Consider the following 13530-nt stretch of genomic DNA (forward strand, 5'->3'; position numbering starts at 1 on the left):
GGACCTTCTTATTGACGATGAAAAACAGAAATTGCATCGGAATTAAATACAAAATGCACAATGACGACTTAAGTACAAGTCTTCAGGTTTACTGTATCCCTCTGACCTTCTTATTGACGATGAAACACAGAAATTGCATTGGAATTAAATACAAAAGGCACAATGCCGACTGAAGTACAAGATCATTGACTCTATTTACTGACTATGTTTTGATCCATTCCTGTGACACTAGTTATGGATTCGGATGCTTCACTTCAGGCTTACTGTATCCCCCTGACCTTCTTTTTGACGATGAAACACAGAAATTGCCTTGGAATTAAATACAAAAGGCACAATAGCGACTTAAGTACAAGACGACTGACTTTTCGTACTGTCTATGTTATGAACCATTCCTGTGACACTAGTCATAGATTCCGATGCTTCACTTTAGGTTTACTGTATCCCTTGGACCTTCTTATTGACGATGAAAAACAGAAATTGCATCGGAATTAAATACAAAATGCACAATGACGACTTAAGTACAAGAAGACTGACTCTTCTTACTGACTACGTTTTGAACCACTCCTGTGACACTAGTTATAGATCCCGATGCTTCACTTCAGGATTACTGTATCCCTCTGACCTTCTTATTGACGATGAAACACAGAAACTGCATCGGCATTAAATAGAAACGCCAAAATTCCTACTTAGGTACAAGAAGACTGACTCTTCGTACTGACTATGTTTTGATCCATTCCTGTGACACTAGTTATAGATTCCGATGCTTGACTTCAGTTTTTCTGTATCCCTTGGACCTTCTTATTGACGATGAAACACAGAAATTGCATCGGAATTAAATACAAAAGGCACAATGCCGACTTACGGACAAGAAGACTGACTCTTCTTACTGACTATGTTTTGAACCATTCCTGTGACACTAGCTATTGTTTCCGATGCTTCACTTCAGGTTTACTGTATCCCTTGGACCTTCTTTTTGACGATGAAAGACAGAAATTGCATCGTAATTAAATACAAAAGGCACAATGCCGACTTAAGTACAAAACGACTGACTTTTCTTACTGTCTATGATTTGAACCATTCCTGTGACACTAGTTATAGAATCTGATGCTTCACTTCAGGTTTACTGTATCCCTTGGACCTTCTTATTGGCGATGAAACACAGAAATTGCATCGGAATTAAATATAAAAGGCACAATGCCGACTTAAGGACAAGAAAACTGACTCTTCTTACTGACTATGTTTTGAACCATTCCTGTGACACTAGCTATAGATTCCGATGCTTCACTTCAGGTTTACTGTATCCCTCTGACTTTCTTATTGACGATGAAACAGAGAAATGGCATCGGAATTTAATACAAAAGGCACAATGCGAACTTAAGTACAAGAAGACTGACTCTTCCTACTGTCTAGGTTTTGAACCATTCCTGTGAAACTAGTTATAGATTCCGATGCTTCACTTGAGGTTTACTGTATCCCTTGGACTTTCTTATTGACTATGAATCATAGAAATTGCTTCGGAATTAAACACAAAAAGCACAAGGGAGACTTAGGTACATAAAGACTGACTCCTCATACTGACTATGTTTTGAACCATTCCTATGACATTAGTTATAGATTCCGATGCTTCACTTCAGGTTTACTGTATCCCTCTGACCTTCTTATTGACGATGAAACACAGAAATTGCATTGGAATTAAATACAAAAGGCACAATGCCGACTGAAGTACAAGAACATTGACTCTATTTAGTGACTATGTTGAACCATTCCTCTGACACTAGTTATGGATTCGGATGCTTCACTTCAGGTATACTGTATCCCCCTGACCTTCTTATTGACGATGAAACACAGAAATTGCATCGGAATTAAATACAAAAGGCACAATGACGACTTAAGTACAAGACGACTGACTTTTCTTACTGTCTTTGTTTTGAACCATTCCTTTGACACTAGTTATAGATTCCGATGCTTCACTTCAGATTTACTGTATACCTTGGACCTTCTTATTGGCGATGAAACACAAAAATTGCATCGGAATTAAATACAACAGGCACAATGCCGACTTACGTACAAGAAGACTGACTCTTCTTACTGACTATGTTTTGAACCATTCCTGTGACACTAGCTATTGTTTCCGATGCTTCACTTCAGGTTTACTGTATCCCTTGGACCTTCTTTTTGACGATGAAAGACAGAAATTGCATCGTAATTAAATACAAAAGGCACAATGCCGACTTAAGTACAAAACGACTGACTTTTCTTACTGTCTATGTTTTGAACCATTCCTGTGACACTAGTTATAGAATCAGATGCTTCACTTCAGGTTTACTGTCTCCCTTGGATCTTCTTATTGGCGATGAAGCACAGAAATTGCATCGGAATTAAATACAAAAGGCACAATGCCGACTTAACGACAAGAAGACTGACTCTTCTTACTGACTATGTTTTGAACCATTCCTGTGACACTAGCTATAGAGTCCGATGCTTCACTTCAGGTTTATTGTATCCCTCTGACTTTCTTATTGACGATGAAACAGAGAAATGGCATCGGAATTTAATACAAAAGGCACAATGCGAACTTAAGTACAAGAAGACTGACTCTTCCTACTGCCTTGGTTTTGAACCATTCCTGTGAAACTAGTTATAGATTCCGATGCTTCACTTGAGGTTTACTGTATCCCTTGGACTTTCTTATTGACTATGAATCATAGAAATTGCTTCGGAATTAAACACAAAAAGCACAAGGGAGACTTAGGTAAATAAAGACTGACTCTTCATACTGACTATGTTTTGAACCATTCCTATGACATTAGTTATAGATTCCGATGCTTCACTTCAGGTTTACTGTATCCCTCTGACCTTCTTATTGACGATGAAACACAGAAATTGCATTGGAATTAAATAGAAAAGGCACAATGCCGACTGAAGTACAAGATCATTGACTCTATTTACTGACTATGTTTTGAACCATTCCTGTGACACTAGTTATGGATTCGGATGCTTCACTTCAGGCTTACTGTATCCCCCTGACCTTCTTATTGACGATGAAACACAGAAATTGCATCGGAATTAAATACAAAAGGCACAATGCCGACTTAAGTACAAGACGACAGACATTTCGTACTGTCTAAGTTATGAACCATTCCTGTGACACTAGTCATAGATTCCGATGCTTCACTTTAGGTTTACTGTATCCCTTGGACCTTCTTATTGACGATGAAACACAGAAATTGCATCGGAATTAAATACAAAATGCACAATGACGACTTAAGTACAAGAAGACTGACTCTTCTTACTGACTACGTTTTGAACCATTCCTGTGACACTAGTTATAGATCCCGACGCTTAACTTCAGGTTTACTGTATCCCTTGGACCTTCTTATTGACGATGAAACACAGAAACTGCATCGGCATTAAATAGAAACGCCAAAATTCCTACTTAGGTACAAGAAGACTGACTCTTCGTACTGGCTATGTTTTGATCCATTCCTGTGACACTAGTTATAGATTCCGATGCTTGACTTCAGTTTTTCTGTATCCCTTGGACCTTCTTATTGACGATGAAACACAGAAATTGCATCGTAATTAAATGCAAAAAGCACAATGCCGACCTAAGTACAAAACGACTGACTTTTCTTACTGTCTATGTTTTGAACCATTCCTGTGACACTAGTTATAGAATCTGATGCTTCACTTCAGGTTTACTGTATCCCTTGGACCTTCTTATTGGCGATGAAGCACAGAAATTGCATCGGAATTAAATACAAAAGGCACAATGCCGACTTAAGGACAAGAAGACTGACTCTTCTTACTGACTATGTTTTGAACCATTCCTGTGACACTAGCTATAGATTCCGATGCTTCACTTCAGGTTTACTGTATCCCTCTGACTTTCTTATTGACGATGAAACAGAGAAATGGCATCGGAATTTAATACAAAAGGCACAATGCGAACTTAAGTACAAGAAGACTGACTCTTCCTACTGTCTAGGTTTTGAACCATTCCTGTGAAACTAGTTATAGATTCCGATGCTTCACTTGAGGTTTACTGTATCCCTTGGACTTTCTTATTGACTATGAATCATAGAAATTGCTTCGGAATTAAACACAAAAAGCACAAGGGAGACTTAGGTAAATAAAGACTGACTCTTCATACTGACTATGTTTTGAACCATTCCTATGACATTAGTTATAGATTCCGATGCTTCACTTCAGGTTTACTGTATCCCTCTGACCTTCTTATTGACGATGAAACACAGAAATTGCATTGGAATTAAATAGAAAAGGCACAATGCCGACTGAAGTACAAGATCATTGACTCTATTTACTGACTATGTTTTGAACCATTCCTGTGACACTAGTTATGGATTCGGATGCTTCACTTCAGGCTTACTGTATCCCCCTGACCTTCTTATTGACGATGAAACACAGAAATTGCATCGGAATTAAATACAAAAGGCACAATGCCGACTTAAGTACAAGACGACTGACTTTTCGTACTGTCTATGTTATGAACCAGTCCTGTGACACTAGTCATAGATTCCGATGCTTCACTTTAGGTTTACTGTATCCCTTGGACCTTCTTATTGACGATGAAAAACAGAAATTGCATCGGAATTAAATACAAAATGCACAATGACGACTTAAGTACAAGAAAACTGACTCTTCTTACTGACTACGATTTGAACCATTCCTGTGACACTAGTTATAGATCCCGATGCTTAACTTCAGGTTTACTGTATCCCTTGGACCTTCTTATTGACGATGAAACACAGAAACTGCATCGGCATTAAATAGAAACGCCAAAATTCCTACTTAGGTACAAGAAGACTGACTCTTCTTACTGACTATGTTTGAACCATTCCTGTGACACTAGTTATAGATTGCGATGCTTCATTTCAGGTTTGATGTATCCCTCTGACCTTCTTATTGACGATGAAACACAGAAATTGCATCGGAATTAAATACAAAAGGCACAATGCCGACTTAAGTACAAGAAGACTGACTCTTCTTACTGGCTATGTTTTGAACCATTCCTGTGACACTAGTTATAGATCCCGATTCTTGACTTCAGTTTTTCTGTATCCCTTGCACCTTCTTATTGACGATGAAACACAGAATATTCATCGGAATTAAATACAAAAGGCGCAATGCCGACTTAAGGACAAGATGACTGACTCTTCTTATTGACTATGTTTTGAACCATTTCGGTGACACTAGCTATCGATTCTGATGCTTCACTTCAGGTTTACTGTATCCCTCTGACTTTCTTATTGACCATGAAACTCAGAAATGGCATCGGAATTAAATACAAAAGGCAAATTGCCGACTTAAGTACAAGAAGACTGACTCTTCCTACTGTCTATGCTTTGAACCATTCCTGTGACACTAGTTATAGATTCCCGTGCTTCACTTCAGGTTTACTGTATCCCTTGGACCTTCTTATTGACGATGAAACACAGAAATTGCATCGGAATTAAATACAAGAGGCACAATGCCGACGTATGTACAAGAAAACTGACTCATCTTACTGTCTATGTTTTGAACCATTCCTGTGACACTAGTTATAGATTCCGATGCTTCACTTGAGGTTTACTGTATCACTCTGACCTTCTTATTGACGATGAAACACAGAAATTGCATCGGAATTAAATACAAAAGGCACAATGCCGACTTATGAACAAGAAAACTGACTCATCTTACTGTCTATGTTTTGAACCATTCCTGTGACACTAGTTATAGATTCTGATGCTTGACTTCAGTTTTTCTGTATCCCTTGGACCTTCTTATTGGCGATGAAACACAGAAATTGCATCGGAATTAAATACAAAAGGTACAATGCCGACTTAAGGACAAGAAGAGTGACTCTTCTTACTGACTATGTTTTGAACCATTCCTGTGACACTAGCTATAGATTCCGATGCTTCACTTCAGGTTTACTGTATCCCTCTGACTTTCTTATTGACGATGAAACAGAGAAATGGCAACGGAATTAAATACAAAAGGCACAATGCCGACTTAAGTACAAGAAGACTGACTCTTCCTACTGTCTAGGTTTTGAACCATTCCTGTGAACTAGTTATAGATTCCGATGCTTCACTTGAGGTTTACTGTATCCCTTGGACCTTCTTATTGACTATGAATCATAGAAATTGCATCGGAATTAAACACAAAAGGCACAAGGGAGACTTAGGTACATAAAGACTGACTCTTCATACTGACTATGTTTTGAACCATTCCTGTGACATTAGTTATAGATTCCGATGCTTCACTTCAGGTTTACTGTATCCCTCTGACCTTCATATTGACGATGAAACACAGAAATTGCATCGGAATTAAATACGAAAGGCACAATGCCGACTTAAGTACAAGAAGACTGACTCTTCTTACTGACTATGCTTTGAACCATTCCTGTGACACTAGTTATAGATTCCGATGCTTGACTTCAGTTTTTCTGTATCCCTTGGACCTTCTTATTGACGATGAAAAGCAGAAATTGCATCGGAATTAAATACAAAAGGCACAATGCCGACTTAAGTACAAGAACACTGACTCTTCTCACTGACTATGTTTGAACCATTCCTGTGACACTAGTTATAGATTGCGATGCTTCATTTCAAGTTTACTGTATCCCTCTGACCTTCTTATTGACGATGAAACACAGAAATTGCATCGGAATTAAATACAAAAGGCACAATGCCGACTTAAGTACAAGAAAACTGACTCATCTTACTGTCTATGTTTTGAACCATTCCTGTGACACTAGTTATAGATTCCGATGCTTCACATCAGGTTTACTGTATCCCTTGGACCTTCTTATTGACGATGAAACACAGAAATTGCATCGGAATTAAACACAAGAGGCACAATGCCGACTTAAGTACAAGAAGACTGACTCTTCTTACTGAGTATGCTTAGAACCATTCCTGTGACACTAGGTATAGATTCCGATGCTTCACTTTAGGTTTACTGTACCCCTCTGACGTTCTTATTGACGATGAAACTCAAAAATTGCATCGGAATTAAATACAAAGGGCACAATGCCGACTTAAGTACAAGAAGACTGACTCTTCTTACTGACTAAGCTTTGAACCATTCCTGTGACACTAGTTATAGATCCCGATGCTTCGCTTCAGGTTTACTCTATCCCTCTGACCTTCTTATTGACGATGAAACACAGAAATTGCATCGGAATGAAATAGAAACGCCGCAAGGCCTACTTAAGTACAAGAAGACTGACTCTTCTTACTGGCTATGTTTATAACCATTCCTGTGACACTAGTAATAGATTCCGATGCTTGACTTCAGTTTTATTGTATCCCTCTGACCTTCATATTGACGATGAAACACAGAAATTGCATCGGAATTAAATACGAAAGGCACAATGCCGACTTAAGTACAAGAAGACTGACTCTTCTTACTGACTATGTTTTGAATCATTCCTGTGACACTACTTATAGATTGCGATGCTTCACTTCAGGTTTACTGTATCCCTTGACATTCTTATTCACGATGAAACACAGATATTGCATCGGAATTAAATACAAAAGGCACAATGCGGACTTAAGCACAAGAAGACTGACTCTTCTTACTGTCTATGCTTTGAACCATTCCTGTGACACTAGTTAAAGATTCCGATGCTTCACTTCAGGTTTACTGTATTCCTTGGACCTTCTTATTGACGATGAAACACTGAAATTGCATCGGAATTAAATACAAAAGGGACAATGCCAACTTAAGTACAAGAAGACTGACTCTTCTATTGTCTATGGTTTGAACCATTCCTGTGACACTAGTTATAGATTCCTATGCTTCACTTCAGGTTTACTGGATCCCTTGGACCTTCTTACTGACGATGAAACACAGAAATTGCATCGGAATTAAATACAATAGGCACAATGCCGACATAAGTACATGAAGACCGACTCTTCCTACTGACTTTGTTCTGAACCATTCCTGTGACACTAGTTATAGATTCCGATGCTTCACTTCAGGTTTACTGTATCCCTCTGACCTTCTTATTGACGATGAAACACAGAAATTTCATCGGAATTAAATACAAAAGGCACAATGCCATTTAAGAACAAGAAGACTGACTCGTATTAGTGACTATGTTTTGAACCATTCCTGTGACACTAGTTATAGATTCCGATGCTTCACTTCAGGTTGACTTATCCCTCTGACAATACTGCCGATAAAACACAGAAATTGCATCGGAATTAAATAAAAAAGGCACAATGCCAACTTAGCGACAAGAAGACTGACTGTTCTTACTGACTATGTTTTGAACCATTCCTGTGACACTAGTTATAGATAGCGATGCTTAACTTCAGGTTTACTGTATCCCTTGACCTTCTTATTGACGATGAAACACAGAAATTGCATCGGAATTAAATAGAAACGCCACAGTGCCTACTTAAGTACAAGAAGACTGACTCTTCTTACTGGCTATGATTTGAAACATTCCTGTGACACTAGTTATATATTCCGATGCTTAACTCCATGTTTACTTTATCCCTTGGACCTTCTTATTGACGATGAAACACAGAAATTGCATCGGAATTAAATAAAAAAGGCAGGTTTATTGTATCTCTCTGACCTTCCTATTGACGATGAAACACAGATATTGCATCGGAAATAAATAGAAAAGGCACAATGTCGACTTATGTACAAGAAGACTGACTCTTCTTACTGTCTATGTTTTGAACCATTCCTGTGACTCTAGTTATAGATTCCGATGCTTAACTCCATGTTTACTGTATCCCTAGGACCTTCTTATTGTCGATGAAACACAGAAATTGCAACTGAATTAAATAGAAAACTCACAATGCCGACTTAAGTACAAGAAGACTGACTCTAATTACTGACTATGTGTTGAACCATTCCTGTGACACTAGTTATAGATTCCGATGCTTCACTTGAGGTTTACTGTATCCCTTGGACCTTCTTATTGACGATGAAACACGGAAATTGCATCGGAATTCAACACAAAAGGCACAATGCCGACTTAAGTACAAGAAGACTGACTCTTCTTACTGACTATGCTTTGAACCATTCCTGTGACACTAGGTATAGATTCTGATGCTTCACTTCAGGTTTACTGTACCCCTCTGACCTTCTTATTGACGATGAAACTCAAAAATTGCATCGGAATTAAATACAAAGGGCACAATGCCGACTTAAGTACAAGAAGACTGACTCTTTTTACTGACTATGTTTTGAACCATTCCTGTGACACTAGTTATATTTTCGGATGCTTGACTTCAGGTTTACTGTATCCCTCTGACCTTCTTATTGACGATGAAACACAGAATTTGCATCCGAATTAAATAGAAAAAGCACAATGCCGACTTAAGTACAAGACGACTGACATTTCTTACTGTCTATGTTTTGAACCATTCCTGTGACACTAGTTATAGAATCCGATGCTTCACTTCAGGTTTACTGTATCCCTAGGACCTTCTTATTGACGATGAAACACAGAAATTGCATCGGAATTAAATACAAAAGGCACAATGCCGACTTAAGTACAAGAAACTGACTCTTCTTACTGACTAAGCTTTGAACAATTCCTGTGACACTAGTTATAGATCCCGATGCTTCACTTCAGGTTTACTCTATCCCTCTGACCTTCGTATTGACGATGAAACACAGAAATTGCATCGGAATTAAATAGAAACGCCACAATGCCTACTTAAGTACAAGAAGAATGACTCTTCTTACTGGCTATGTTTATAACCATTCCTGTGACACTAGTTATAGATTCCGATGCTTGACTTCAGTTTTACTGTATCCCTCTGACCTTCATATTGACGATGAAACACAGAAATTGCATCGGAATCAAATACGACAGGCACAATGCCGACTTAAGTACTGGAAGACTGACCCTTCTTACTGACTATGCTTTGAACCATTCCTGTGACACTAGTTATAGATTGCGATGCTTCACTTCAGGTTTGCTGTATCCCTTGACATTCTTATTGACGATGAAACACAGAAATTGCATCGGAATTAAATACAAAAGGCACAATGCCGACTTAAGCACAAGAAGACTGACTCTTCTTACTGTCTATGCTTTGAACGATTCCTGTGGCACTAGTTATAGATTCCGATGCTTCACTTCAGGTTTTTCTGTATTCCTTTAACCTTCTTATTGACGATGAAACACAGAAATTGCATCGGAATTAAATGCAAAAGGCACAATGCCGACTTAAGTACAAGAAGACTGACTCTTCTATTGTCTATGGTTTGAACCATACCTGTGAAACTAGTTATAGATTCCGATGCTTCACTTCAGGTTTACTGGATCCCTTGGACCTTCTTATTGACGATGAAACACAGAAATTGCATCGGAATTAAATACAAAAGGCACAATGCCGACATAAGTACATGAAGACCGACTCTTCCTACTGACTATGTTGTGACCATTCCTGTGACACTAGTTATAGATCCCGATGCTTAACTCCATGTTTACTGTATCCCTTGGACCTTCTTATTGTCGATGAAACACAGAAATTGCAACTGAATTAAATAGAAAAGGCACAATGCCAACTGAAGTACAAGAAGACTGACTCTTATTACTGACTATGTTTTGAACCATTGCTGTGACACTAGTTATAGATTCCGATGCTTCACTTGAGGTTTACTGTATTCCTTGGACCTTCTTATTGACGATGAAACACAGAAATTGCATCGGAATTAAACACAAAAGGCACAATGCCGACTTAAGTACAAGAAGACTGACTCATCTTACTGTCTATGTTTTGAACCATTCCTGTGACACTAGTTATAGATTCCGATGCTTCACTTTAGGATAACTGTATCCCTTGGACCTTCTTGTTGACGATGAAAAAACAGAAATTGCATCGGAATTAAACACAAAAGGCACAAAGCCGATTTAAGTACAAAACGACTGACTCTTCTTACTGACTATGTTTTGAACCATTCCTGTGACACTAGTTATAGATTACGATGCTTCACTTCTGGTTTACTGCATCCCTCTGACCTTCTTATTGTCGATGAAACACAGAAATTGCATCGGAATTAAATACAAAAGGCACAATGCCGACTTAAGTACAAGAAGGCAGACTCTTTTTACTGACTAAGTTTTGAACTATTCCTGTGACACTAGTTATAGATTCGGATGCTTCACTTCAGGTTTACTGTATCCCTCTGACCTTCTTATTGACGATGAAACACAGAAATTGCATCGGAATTAAATAAAAAAAGGCACAATGCCGACTTATGTACAAGAAGACTGACTGTTCTTACTGACTATGATTTGAACCATTCCTGTGACACTAGTTACAGATTGCGATGCTTCACTTCAGGTTTACTGTATCCCTCTGATCTTCTTATTGACGATGAAACACAGAAATTGCATCGGAATTAAATACAAAAGGCACAATGCCGACATAAGTACAAGAAGACTGACTCTTCTTCCTGTCTATGATTAGAACCATTCCTGTGACACTATTTATAGATTACGATGCTTCACTTCAGGTTTACTGTATCCCTTGGACCTTCTTATTGACGATGAAACACAGAAATTGCATCGGAATTAAATACAAAAGGTACAATGCCGACTTAAGTACAAGAAGACTGACTCTTCCTACTGTCTATGTTTTGAACCATTCCTGTGACACTAGTTATAGATTCCGATGCTTCACTTCGGGTTTACTGAATCCCTCTGAATTTCTTATTGACGATGAAACACTGAAATGGCATCGGAATTAAATAGAAAAGGCACAATGTCGACTTAAGTACAAGAAGACTGACTTTTCTTACTGTCTATGCTTTGAACCATTCCTGTGACACTAGTTATAGAATCCGATGCTTCACTTCAGGTTTACTGTATCCCTAGGACCTTCTTATTGACGATGAAACACAGAAATTGCATCGGAATTAAATACAAAAGGCACAATGCCGACTTAAGTACAAGAAACTGACTCTTCTTACTGACTAAGCTTTGAACCATTCCTGTGACACTAGTTATAGATCCCGATGCTTCACTTCAGGTTTACTCTATCCCTCTGACCTTCGTATTGACGATGAAACACAGAAATTGCATCGGAATTAAATAGAAACGCCACAATGCCTACTTAAGTACAAGAAGAATGACTCTTCTTACTGGCTATGTTTATAACCATTCCTGTGACACTAGTTATAGATTCCGATGCTTGACTTCAGTTTTACTGTATCCCTCTGACCTTCATATTGACGATGAAACACAGAAATTGCATCGGAATCAAATACGAAAGGCACAATGCCGACTTAAGTACAAGAAGACTGACTCTTCTTACTGACTATGTTTTGAACCATTCCTGTGACACTAGTTATAGATTCCGATGCTTCACTTCAGGTTTACTGTATTCCTTGGACCTTCCTATTGACGATGAAACACAGAAATTGCATCGGAATTAAATGCAAAAGGCACAATGCCGACTTAAGTACAAGAAGACGGACTCTTCTATTGTCTATGGTTTGAACCATACCTGTGAAACTAGTTATAGAATCCGATGCTTCACTTCAGGTTTACTGGATCCCTTGGACCTTCTTATTGACGATGAAACACAGAAATTGCATCGGAATTAAATACAAAAGGCACAATGCCGACATAAGTACATGACGACCGACTCTTCCTACTGACTATGTTGTGAACCATTCCTGTGACACTAGTTATAGATTCCGATGCTTAACTCCATGTTTACTGTATCCCTCTGACCTTCTTATTGACGATGAAACACAGAAATTGCATCGGAATTAAATAAAAAAAGGCACAATGCCGACTTAAGTACAAGAAGACTGACTGTTCTTACTGACTATGATTTGAACCATTCCTGTGACACTAGTTATAGATTGCGATGCTTCACTTCAGGTTTACTGTATCCCTCTGATCTTCTTATTGACGACGAAACACAGAAATTGCATCGGAATTAAATACAAAAGGCACAATTCCGACATAAGTACAAGAAGACTGACTCTTCTTCCTGTCTATGTTTAGAACCATTTCTGTGACACTATTTATAGATTACGATGCTTCACTTCAGGTTTACTGTATCCCATGGACCTTCTTATTGACGATGAAACACAGAAATTGCATCGGAATTAAATACAAAAGGTACAATGCCGACTTAAGTACAAGAAGACTGACTCTTCCTACTGTCTATGTTTTGAACCATTCCTGTGACACTAGTTATAGATTCCGATGCTTCACTTCGGGTTTGCTGTATCCCTCTGACCTTCTTATTGACGATGAAACACTGAAATGGCATCGGAATTAAATAGAAAAGGCACAATGTCGACTTAGGTACAAGAAGACTGACTCTTCTTACTGTCTATGTTTTGAACCATTCCTGTGACACTAGTTATAGATTCCGATGCTTCACTCCAAGTATACTATATCCCTTGGACCTTCTTATTGACGATGAAACACAGAAATTGCATCCGAATTAAATACAAAATGCACAATGCCGACTGAAGTACAAGAAGACTGACTCTATTTACTGACTATGTTTTGAACCATTCCTGTGA

This window comes from Schistocerca piceifrons, chromosome 9 (genome assembly GCF_021461385.2).
Source record: "Schistocerca piceifrons isolate TAMUIC-IGC-003096 chromosome 9, iqSchPice1.1, whole genome shotgun sequence".
Taxonomy (NCBI): domain Eukaryota; kingdom Metazoa; phylum Arthropoda; class Insecta; order Orthoptera; family Acrididae; genus Schistocerca; species Schistocerca piceifrons.